The sequence below is a fragment of the Nuphar pumila genome, chromosome 6 (genome assembly GCF_984573655.1).
Source record: "Nuphar pumila chromosome 6, dmNupPumi1.hap1.1, whole genome shotgun sequence".
NCBI lineage: Eukaryota > Viridiplantae > Streptophyta > Magnoliopsida > Nymphaeales > Nymphaeaceae > Nuphar > Nuphar pumila.
The window spans coordinates 1,012,738-1,025,236 of record NC_143254.1 but is presented as its reverse complement, the minus strand read 5'-3'; the positions used below and the strand labels follow the sequence as shown (position 1 = coordinate 1,025,236).

The following is a 12,499-nucleotide window of genomic DNA, read 5'->3' as shown; positions in this document are numbered from 1 at the left end:
TTGACCCCTTTCTATTTTTGAGTCCATGAGAGTTAGTCTTAGGAACCCATATCCATTTGGATTTTGGTTTCCTTTGATAAAAAGTATGCTTTCTATAACAAGCTTTAGCATTTCTAGAGTAATCATGTCTAGGCTTATAAGCATTATAAGTTTCATGATTAGATACATTTCTAGAAAATTTAGCTCTTTGAGCAAATGGTTGAGAATATTGTCTTTGATTTTTCACCACATAGTTTGGTCTATTTTGAGTATCAAAGAAGCTATATCCCAATCTGATTTTATTAACCGTGCATCTTTGAGAACCAAGAAGTCTTTCTAGATTCTCTTTTTCATTTGTGAATTTGGTTATAATAGAAAGAAGATCATTTGATTTTTCTTTTAAACTAATTATTTCTTTTTGTAAAAGATTGGTTTTAATTCCAATTTCTTTTATCTCAAAAGCTTGGCAAGAGTTTTCTTTCTTGAGATCTTCTATCTCTTGAAATAACACTTTATTTTGAGAGTCAAGAATTAAATTTTCAGTTTTTAACTCCTTGTTTTTAGAACTTAGACTTTTAAATTTAGCATATAAATCATTAAATGCTTCTAATAACTCATCATAGTCGAATTGACTTACATAATCTTCCTGTGCTACAAAGCACATGTTGGCGACTTCTTCATTTGATTCTTCATCGGAAGAGAAGTCACTATCATCCCAACATGCTTGAAATGACTTTTTCTTCTTGAATTAGTCCTTGGGCTTGATTTTGAGAAGAGGACAATCTTTCTTGATATGTCCTGCCTTTTTGCAGTTAAAGCACTTGACTTCATTTGGATTGAAAGAATCTGCTTTCTTTACCTTTCTTTGAAATCTTTCATTTGTTATGAATCTTCTGAATTGCCTTGTAATTAGGGCAATATCTGCATCTTTATCTTCTTCTGAATTTTCTGAGTCAGAAGTAGCCTTAAAAGCAAGAGATTTCTTCTTAGACTCTTCTTCTTGTCTGTCTTGAAGTTGGACCTCATATGCCATAAGGTTACCAACCAAATCTTCAAGAGTGAGAGTGTTAAGATCATTTGCTTCTTTAATAGCAGTGGTTTTTCTCTCCCATTCAGGAGTTAAACACCTTAGGATCTTTCTGACTAAATTCACTTGTGAATATTCTTTTCCAAGGGATTTCAGAGTGTTAGTTATATCGGTCATTCTTGTTACCATGTCCGATATAGATTCATTTTGCTTCATTTTAAACAATTCAAATTTATGAACTAAAGAAGCAATTTTGGATTCCTTTACCTTTGACATACCTTCGTGAGTCACGAAAAGAATATGTCAGATTTCATTTGTTGTAGAGCATTGAGAAATGTGATTGAACTCTACCTTGTCAACGCCACAATATAATGCATTCATTGCCTTGCATTTAGTGAAGCAGTCTTCTTTTCTTCATCGGTCCATCGGCTGAAATCAGTTGATGGAGTTTGGTATTTATCTGAAACAACTCTCCAAATATCGAGATCCATGGATTGCAAGAATATTGTCATTCTCACTTTCAATTATCCATAGTTTGTTCCGTCAAAGAGAGGAGGACGAACAAAGGAGCATTCTTCTTTGTGCTGAGATGTTGTAGTTGTCATGCTAGATGATGATCAAATCAAAATAATAGCAAACGTGCTCTGATACCAAATGAAAGTGCAGTAGGATCGAGGCAACAAGCACTAGAGGGGGGTGAATAGTGCTTTTAAAAATTGTCTGCGGAATATTGACGGATTTTGCAATTTGAAAAGCAAACACACAAAGAACACAATAATTTATCCTGGTTCGGTCTTTCCCGACCTACATTCAGTCCTCAAGCAAAACCCGCTTGAGATTTTCACTATCAACCTTGTGTAACTACAAGATCATACAAACCAAATCTGGTCTCACTTTCAGTAACACACCTACAGAAAGCAAACAACTCCTTTAAACCAAGGAGTCCTTCCTTTTACAGAAAATTGAAACAAGTAACAACTTACAATACAACCTATGAGCCCTTCTTTTGAAAGCAAATGAGATGCAATTGGTTTTTGAGGTTGTTGAAATACTCTACTCACGAATTCACTATCTCTCAAAGGAATTTGAGTGAAAAACTGAAGTGAAAAATATTACGTGAGTGAGAAAATAAATACTTGAATGAATAGGAGTGAAAAGCAAGAAGTAATTCAATTGGATTTTTTATGTTTTTGAGTGTAGAATGCACTCATATTTATAATTGAAAGTTTCTATACGTTGAGGGTACGAAAGGGTGTCAAAACAATCCATTTTGAACGATCAAAACGTTTGAAAAACGAAAAGACATGCCTTTTTGAAGTTTCAGGAAAAACAACAAAATTAGTCTACTGGAACAGTAGTTAGTCGACTAATAGTTAGTTATTAGTAGACTGACAGTTATCGTCGGTCGACTGATCTGTTAATCGAGCCGTTTGAAAATCTGAACTTTTGAAACTTAGTCGACTAGAGATAAAATTAGTCGACTGATAATATCATCAGTAGACTGAAAAACCTTTCAGTCGACTGCTGCTAAAATCTTCTGAAAAACATACATTTTGTCCAATCGACTGATAAAAGCCTTAGTCGACTGCTGCTAAATTTTCAGAAAACACATGTTCTGTCCAGTCGACTGATAAAATCATTAGTCGACTGCTGCTAAATTTCTAGAAAACAGACATTCTGTCCAGTCGACTGATAAAACCTTCGGTTGACTAATTTGACAAAAATGACTTTTTAGAAAATATGGCGCGAAAGGATTAGTCGACTGGTAAGTCTATTGGTCGACTAATAAACACGAAAATTTAAGAAAAGAGTTTTCTAAAAAGATTTTCATGAAGGGTTCTTTTAGAAAAGTTTTTCTAAAGACTTTTTAGGTAAAATGCAACCTAAATATGCACTCTAAGGCTCTTACAAGAATCTAAGACTTTTAATGAATTAAACATTTGCACACTAGTCTTCAAAGATTCTTCATCGAATTCTTCAATGTCTTCATTGCGTTAGCTGAAATGCAGTTGATTTCACTTGCTCATCATCAAAACCTTGTACTTGAAGTATCATGTACGGCTTTATTGTCGTAACACCTCTGTCTTCCACCGGCAGATCGGTGATGGTAAACAGTGGTCGCTGTCACCATCGACCAATCTTCACAGTCGGCTACCTAGGTTGGCGACCGACAACCATGATTGACTGCCGATGGAATGGTTAAAAAAAATTTGCAACCCTTTACCTTTCATAGCATTTACCGGGGAGGTGAGGCGGCCGACGATCGCCAGCGACCTCGCCAACGTCGTTGGCAGAGCAGGAGCATCACCGTTCGTCGGTGGTGTTTTCAATCGACCTCGAGATCAGGTGGTCGGTGATGGAACGCCTTCGTTAGAAGGGGGTTTCCGTCGTGGATCGCTGGCGGCCTCGCCGGCACCATTGGCTGCAGAGAAGGGTCGCCAAATTTTCGTCATCACCGAACCGTTATGCTAGCCGAAACCCCAAACCCATTTATCGACTAGGTTTTCTCGTTAGGGTTTCTGCAGTTGGGTTGTCGCCGAGACAGGGGATTGTCTTTCGCAGGGGGTCACCGATTCACCGGCAACCTCACCGATAACATTCCGTGTAACCGAGAGGTCGATGGGGCTTCTGGCTGCAACTTGTCATAGATAGTATAAGAGAAGAAAAAAAAACCATTTACCTTCTCTTTCTCTCATGTGGACGGCGATGGCTCAGACTGATAAAATATAGAGTTAGTAAAAGGAGTATTTATGAATGTGGTTATTTTGTAATTTTATTTTTTATTTAAAGTATTTTAGTAATATTATTAACGAGGCAGGGCAGGGCGGGGGCAAGTGTCAGTCCATCCCCGCCTCCATCCCTGCACGGGGATGAATTTTAACCTTCATCCCCGCCTCCATGTCTGTTTCATGCCCTCCATCCCCGGTCCAAACGGGGCGAGGCAGGGCGGGGGCCCGCTTTCCCCCGGTCCATTGCCATCCCTAGGTCCCTCTCTCAGGATCGCAGAAAATGAAGTTCTTCATTGGCGTTCTCCGAGAAATCGCTCCCTCGCACTCTTTTAACATCGGGATCACCGGTGCATGGAGTGAGGAGGCCGCCGAGAAAGGCCTCAAGAGACGACGACGAAGGATCTCCGAGCAAGTTCTGGAGCACCAGATCATCCAAACCCAATGCTTCCATTCCCTGCTAATATCGGTGAGGTCTCTCTCTCTCTCTCTCTCTCTCTCTCTCTCTCTCTCTCTCTCTCTCTCTCTCTCTCTCTCTCTCTCTCTCTCTCTCTCTCTCTTAGATGAGTGAGGGCTCTCTCTGGTATGCCATTACCGACCTCCAGTGAGGGTTCATATTTGTTGCACCGTCAATGACGAACGACCTCCAGTGAGTCCTTTGGCTATATGCAGAGTAGTACGCCTACTCTCGCTCTCCTCTCTCATAAAACCCCAAATTTACAAAGATTCTCTCTCTTAGATTTGCTTGAGTGTTCACCCATTTTGATTTTTTTGGATTTTTTTTGTTTATTTTTGTTGTAGATTTTTTGTTTTGTTGCAACTATAATGTGTTGGTTTCCAGATTGAGCTTGATTCAACTCTTATTGTGCCATGACAATCCCCTTCGTACGAGGTCCCTCTTTCGCTCTAAATGTTTTCTTGTATTCAGGTTGGCTGGTGATTTTTTTTTTGTGCCCAACAAAGCTTATTTTACTTCTTGTTTGATTTTTTTGATGATCACCAATTGATAACTGTAAATGGTTCACATTCTATTTTTTGTATATTTGTTGTCTTTGTTGGGCATAAATTGTGTATTAATTTTTCTTATAGTTGTGCTACATATCATGTTTGATAGTTCTTTCATTTTTTGAAGCTTTGGATGCTTTGTGTCAGTTTTTAAAGGGTTTTTTTTTTGTCTTCAACCATTGCATTTTATTATGACTGTTGTTTGAGTGTATGGTTATTATATGTGATTCATGGTGATCAAGGAAATTTCATTTTGGTACAACGTGCTATTTGGAAAATATTTCAATCATTTACTCAAAAAATGTTGGAGATTTCATTTCAGTTATTTTAATGTAGTTGAATGCATCAGCTGGAAAGATATAATAGTTAGTTTTGGCAATTATGAGGATCTAAAAATCATGGTTGTTACTCATTTATTTACACATTTTTTATGGGTTGTGCAGGAAGTTGGATGCGTGAGTGAGTTTTTCTGCTTTTGGGTGTTGAGAAAATGAGATCTCTGTGTAGTGTTTATCTTCTATTCTTGGTTGCAGTTTTCTATTTTTTGACATTTGAATATATTGACTTCGCTTTCTGATTTTGTATTTTGTGTTTGTGGGCTTTAAGTTACGATTTTGTATTCAATCAAATTAATGTGGTTGAATGTCTTTGTGCATAGTGTGTGGTGTTTTTCTTCTATTCTTGGTTGTGGTTTTCTATTTTTTGACATTTGAATATATTGACTTTGCTTTCTGATTTTGTTTTTTGCGTTTGTGGGCTTTAAGTTATGATTTTGTATTCAATCAAATTAATGGTTGAATGTCTTTGTGCATTCTAAATCTGAATTACCTGAAATGATATTGGATATCTTCCTATTGCCTTTCCTTCCGGTTGACAAATTCTTTTTTATAGGGATCTACTGTTCATTTCTTTTAAAATTCTTGTAAATCCCGCCTTCATTGAGCACACACTTTAGCAGTTTGTTATAGTTCTCTATCCTAATTTTTGAATGTCTGGTGGCAGGCCTGTAACTCCATAATTGTCATTCAAGCCTAGATAATCACCTTCGATAGATGGAAAGAAAGCATCTCTGCTTTCAAATAAAGCCCCCATACTATCAAGTTCGGCTGGAAAGGGGGCCATTCTTGATATATCATATACAAATGAAGGGAAAGGGGGCATACCTAGCCAGCAGCATGGTATAATGTCGAACTGTTCATGGTTCAGAAGCCGAGCAAACTAAGGATGCTCTTTCTGAAGGGTTTTTTAATAACAAGGATGCTGATCTACATGCTCATGGTATTGATCCTGCTAAATTTGATATCAAGTCCTATACGTAGTAGTTTTTCTTATACTGCAGCTTTTTCAAGTATTAGGAAACCTCTACAGAGTAAAAGTTCATTAAACTGTGTTTTTTGTTGGATATGGTTCGTTTGTGGTCTAGACGAATGTTGGGTGTCATTTCCCAGGGTTTGGAGAGGTGACGTCAAACTTCATCCTTCTTTTCTGAAGATGACTTGAACTGATAAATTAACACTAATAAACTTTAGCTAAGAGTTTGGTGCTTGTGTGTGTTGCATTAGCCTGTGCTGCATATTGTGGTTTTAATATGTCAACCTTTTTGTGTATCGTGTATCTTGATGACAATATCAAACTACATGTATAAGAGTCGCATGATCCCCTCATTCAGGTTACATCAACATCATGCTCATATTAACACTTTTTTTAAATAATGAATAGGACAATTTGGCAAGAGTAACATTTATTTTGCAAAAATATTGTTGTATTGAACCATTGTGGCAAATTAGCTATTATAAACTCCTTGTAATGAGTTAATCCAATGCGCCATTGCTTGATATATGAGAAACCTGGTTTTGTTTTCGTAGGTTGTTATTGCACTTAACATTTTTCTTCATGGATCCTTATTTGTGACTATGGGACAGAAAAACATGGTTTAGCGAAAAAGGGTAAGAGAGATAACAGTCAAATGTCAATTAGATGTGCTTTGTGTGTGTGTGCGTTCTGGCTTTTTGAGAAATTGCCATATCATGCAAGTTATGTAACTATTCTTGATAAAAGATCATCAAGATGCATTCCAGAATGTGGTCATACAACAGTGTACCCTGTACAAAAGTCGATGCATATTTTTTTTATTGGCTGTGATATGAGCAAATCATTCTTCAATGCAGAGATGAGTACAATGAATTCCAGAAGGTGATTCAAGAGGACGTACAGGAGGTATCATCAACACAATTTAGTTACACACGTAGAAATGCAAAGACATTATCGCAAACACATGCATAGTATGTTGACAAGATTCATGTGTTTGGCAGTTTGATGCTGCATAATGGAGAGAGGTGGCAGATTCTCTAGAGCAAATGTGAGCCAAAATGCGATTGGCAATCTTTGTTGTGTTTTAGTTTGATCCCTATATCTGTTGCTAATGACAAGTTTGGCTCATAGGACTTACATGGAAAGAGTGATGTTGAAAAAGATTTTGGAGGAGCATCAAGCTGCTAAGTTCAAGACCAAGCGTAAGCGCTTGCATTGACGGCTGAAGAATCAAGCAAAGAATCTTCAAGTGATAGAGAAGATGATGATGAAGAAAACTTTGTTGTTGATTGGAGATCAAAGCATCTCTAATTACTCTTGATCCTTTATTCATCATGTCCATAGCATCCTATTGTTGTGTTCATGAATCCCAAAGTTATTCCACTTTGAAGTGCTCTTATTCCCCACCCTCTTTCTCTCTAATTTTTTCTTAAAAAAAAGTTCATATGTTTTTTTGGGGATCTTGTCAATGCTTTTCTGAAAGGTAAGTTCTCAAAATTTTGCATATATCGAAAGCAAAACATATTCCTCCTTAATATTGGTGCAACTGGATTGAATTCAATTAGACCTATATCATGATATACTATTTTCAAATATGGATCTTGTAAATAGGATTTGAATGTGCTTTGGATTAGATTCAGGCTTATGTCATAAAGACTGTTTTCAGATCCGAGTTGACATTTTTGTTGGATCTGTGTTTGGGTCCAAATTAAATCCAATCATTTGAACTTTTTCAAGACTATTTTTACAGTACCTGATTGTAAGTACCATGTAAATTTCAAAAAAGATAATGTAAACAGAGAGAGAGAGAAATTAGGCTTTAGGTATGCAACTACACCCTCAATGCTCATCAATTGCATTGGGGAATATGTTAACTACATGGTTCTTATACAACCAAATAGTCAAAATAGATTGTGCAGAAGTTCTGCAAGAAGGGCTAAGAACTAACAGCAATCCAGATTGATGGAAAATAAAATTTTCAAAATGCATATCAAATCCATGAACTATAAAAAGGAAAACAAAATTTTAGGTTATTCATTCAAATTGTACAACAAGTCATTGAACAACCTAAACACATTCTAAGTGTTTAACAGAAATAAAAGACAGGCAATCAGAGAACTGGCCTATCATCAACATTGTAAAACTCCATATAAACATTTTGTACAATTAACAAGAATATTGACCATCCACTGACTAATAGCCAAATCAGTACCATCCACTGCTAGGTCTCTCCATGTGCATGAATGTAAACTGAAACTCATCCATAATTATGCTAAGTTCTCTCTCTATCTCTCCTCTGCATGTGTGTGCATGCATATGTTTGTTTGTTGTCTCTTTGTGTGTAAAACTTGTTAGTGCATTAGATAAGTTATGCAGAACACAAAATAACCTAACCTGAGTGACATAAAATTGCTCACCTCAAGTTGCTCTTCAGTGAAAGAATCCTTTTGTATGATCCAAGTGTCTGCATGGGTTCTTTGGAACTCAGCAACTACCTTTGTTCTGATTTTATTGGCAACAGTTCTCCAATAAATCGAGCTAATAAGGTAACAGTATCAGGAAGCCAACTGCAGCAACACATTTGAAAGAAAAATAAAATAAAATGCTCTCTTAGATGATAAAGCAGTGTGCCATATGAACTAAAAGTTATTTGCACCTAATTAAGCATCAATCATCATAATTATGCATCTAGTAGAAAAAGAACTAATTACTAATGAAGCATCAAATAAGTATCGATAAGTATTGACATGAAACTCATTTGATAAAACGAGAATAGATAGCCCATATCTTATAGATAACAATGTTGCTAAAAATCATTTGATTTGTAGATAACATCACATTAAAGATTTTTTTGTCTTTTCTTTGTACTGTTTTACCATGCTGACAAAATCCACAAGGCACAAAATAATACAGATAAAGGAGTCAAAGATTTATCCTATGAGGCACCAATCTTTTTTTCAAATTCAAGCTAAAACAAGGACACCTTAAAACCATATAGTTTCATAAAAGGAGACATTAATTGCTCTCTTAATGTGTCTAACTGCGAGTCTACCACTATGTGCAATATGCTTAGAACCAATTTAAACAATTTGAACTTCACACAAGGAGAGAAATGAATGAACTCAATGAAATATAACCCATAGAAAATAAAAATAATGTCCCTTATACACCATTTCATAGTCACAAAAGTGTAGGAAACCACAATTGTGCAAGCAACCCAAAGCCATTCAAGACCTCATTTAGCTGTGATATTAATTCAGTATGGACTATAATGAAGACAATTCTGATGGAGAAACCAACTACACACCCTCAATTTGATGATGGATACCAACAACTAGATGGCATTACTACTATTATAAACTAAAAGAGAGTTGAATATGACAATAAACTTCTCAATGCAACCAAGAATAAAAGAAAAATACCACACATAGATCTCATTTCCTCAACACCCAAAAGCAGAAAAACTCACTCACACACCTAACTTCCTGTCCAACCCTTAAAAAATGTGTAAATAAATAACAACCATGTTTTTTAGATCCCCATAATTGCCAAAACTGACTCTTATATCTTTCCAGCTGATGCATTCAACTACCTTAAAATGACTGAAATGAAATCTCCAATATTTATTGAGTAAATGATTGAAATATTTTCAAATAGCATGTTGTACCAAAATGGAATTTCCTCGATCACCATGAATCATATATAATAACCACATTCAAACAACATAGTCATAATAAAATGCAATGGTTAAAGACCAAAAAAAACCTTTAAAAACTGACACCACGCATCCAAAGCTTCAAAAAATGAAAGACATGATATATAGCACAACTATAAGAAAAATTAATACACAATGTATACCCAACAAAGACAACAAATATCCAGAAAATAGAATATGAACCATTTACAGTTATTAACACTGGTGATCATTGAAAAAATCAAACAAGAAGTAAAATAAGCTTTGTTGGGCACAAAAAAAAAATCACCAGCCAACCTGAACACAAGAAAACATTTAGAGCGAGAGAGAGAATTACCCTATGCGAGTAGGTCTGTAGGAGGGATGGTAATGGTGCAGCAAGAGGAGTCAACGACGGAAGGTAATGACAGAAAAAAGGAACAGCAAAGGGGATTGTAATGGCACAACAAGAGTTGAATCGAGCTCAATCTGGAAACCAACACATTATAGTTACTGCAACAAAACAAATAATCCACAGCAAAAATAAACAAAAAAAATCCAAGAAAATCAAAATGGGTGACCCACTCAAGAAAATCCGAGAGGGAGAATCTTTGTAAATTTGGGGTTTTATGAGAGAGGGGAGAGAGAGTAGGCGCACTACTCTGCATATGGCCAGAGGACTCATCAGAGGTCTGTAATGACGTAACAGCAGGGTATGGAGAGAGAGAGAGAGAGACCACACCAACATCAGCAGGTTACGGAGACACGAGAATGAGAGAGAGACCTCACCGATATCAGCAGAGAATGGAAGCGTTGGGTTCAGATGATCTGGTGCTCAGAACTTGCTCGAAAACCCTTCATCGTTGTCTCTCGATGGCCTCCTCGCTCCCTGCATCAGTGATCTCGCTGTAAAGGAGCACGAGGGAATGATTTCCCAGTGAACGATTCAGTGTAGACTAAGAACTTTGTCCCCAGTGATCTCGAGAGAGGGACCCCCATACATTTTATTTTTTAATATTTTTTCATTCAAAAAAACAACTGTTATCGCTTCGGTTAAATGCCATGTGGCATTCATCCGAAAAGTGTACCACAATTTTAGCTTGAGCCTTATGCTCATTTCAAGCATGACCTGATCTGTTTCCTTTATAAGTGTTCTGCCCCGAACATTGGATCTGCTCATGCCCCGAGAACAGATAGGTTAAAACCCAAAAAGATTCGAGTCAGATTATATGGTGGGGCCAAATAATGTTGACAACCTCAACTCAGAGGATGGCCATTTGGGTCCATGGATTTATATACACTATGAACGCAAAGCCCCATTCACGCTTCGCTATCACAGATGAATGGGTATGACTTTCTGATGAGGATTCCAAGATAAAGATAAGAAAACGTCAAAAACCATATGAGTTTCAAAAAGTTGTGTGTGACAGCGAGGTTTGTTAAATGAAAACCTACCAACGGGTAGGAGCAGCTAGTGCACGCCACCTTGTGTTGGGACGTTGCAAGTTCAAATACCAATGGTATCGTTGTATAACTGGTAGGGGTCAGGCTAACCCCAGCTTGCCTTTAAAAAAAAAAAAAACTAAGAAAACAAAACAATAAAATTAGTCCCAAGTCTAAAGTTTTTAAGAAATTGTCTCTTGGTTCAGCCTCACTAGGAAGTAGCCTGGACGGGGAAACTTGATCGGTTATTTTACAAAGCAGCTCGTTCGGGCCTTTGGTCTCAGCTTGGAGGCCTGCCATGGTTGGTTTTGAGGGTCGAATGGAAGGAAAATGGATATGGGGCGACTTAATTACCATCCTAGTGTTCTGATTTAGCCTAACTAAGTAGCAGTGCACCCTGCCAGTCTCTGCTTGATACGTAGTCCGAGTTTGGACCAGACTTCCATCCAACGCTATACCTGTTAGGTTTTCCTGACCAAAAAGCCAGTTCTAATAGGGATGAATCTGAATTATATAAATATAAAGGCTGGGTACATTTTTGTAAATAACCCAAAAAGAAATTATTTGACAAAAGATATGAAAAGGAAGGCTGATGTCAGAAGTGGGATTTGAACCCACGCCCTCTCACGAGGACCAGAACTTGAGTCTGGCGCCTTAGACCACTCGGCCATCCTGACGATTGATGATGAGGTTAGATATATATTGAAACTAACTCGTTTTTAGGAGGAACTTATTAAACAGGGAACAGAGGAGAGGAGCGATTTCAACATCACTTTTTATTCTCCATACTGAGATTAGTGACTCAACCTTCTGATCTTGGCAGTTGGGATGTTAGGGTTAGGTGTCTGTACCCTTTGGCCAAATCGGTTGGGTTTTTCTCAGGCAGGGCCTTCCGTCAATAGGTTGGGTTTATCTGACCAGACCCTAACCCAGATATCCAGGTGTGACCATAAAAGGTACCGACCCGAGTATGATGGGGATCGGGTTTGGGCTATGATTTTTTTTATTCAACCCAGCTGATCTATCTGTTTCTAATATATCTTTATTTTTAAAAGTATGTTCTAAATACTTCGTCCGTAGGGAGAGGGTGGTGTGTGTTCTCCCCGAAACACAAATTCGCGTGTTCTTGTGTGTACGGAGGAATATCTTGGGACCCGCGATAATTCATATGCCAATGTTGCCCACGATGACTTTATAATAAAACAACATATAAAAAAGGTAGATATGCTTTTGAGAGAAATGTCCTTCCGTAAGATAGATATGCGTTGGCTGAAAATGTCCTCCCACTCCCCGTAAATAGATTTGCATGTTTCGTCTTTGTTTTTAGCTTGTGTT

At 37.3% G+C, this 12,499-nt stretch overlaps 1 non-coding gene across 1 annotated transcript; it reads right to left on the bottom strand.

Annotated features, from left to right (window-relative positions):
* Positions 1-11,757: 11,757 nt before the first annotated feature.
* TRNAL-CAA (transfer RNA leucine (anticodon CAA)) lies at positions 11,758-11,841 on the bottom strand. The gene has a single exon. It is a non-coding gene; the product is annotated as a tRNA-Leu (tRNA).
* Positions 11,842-12,499: the final 658 nt, after the last annotated feature.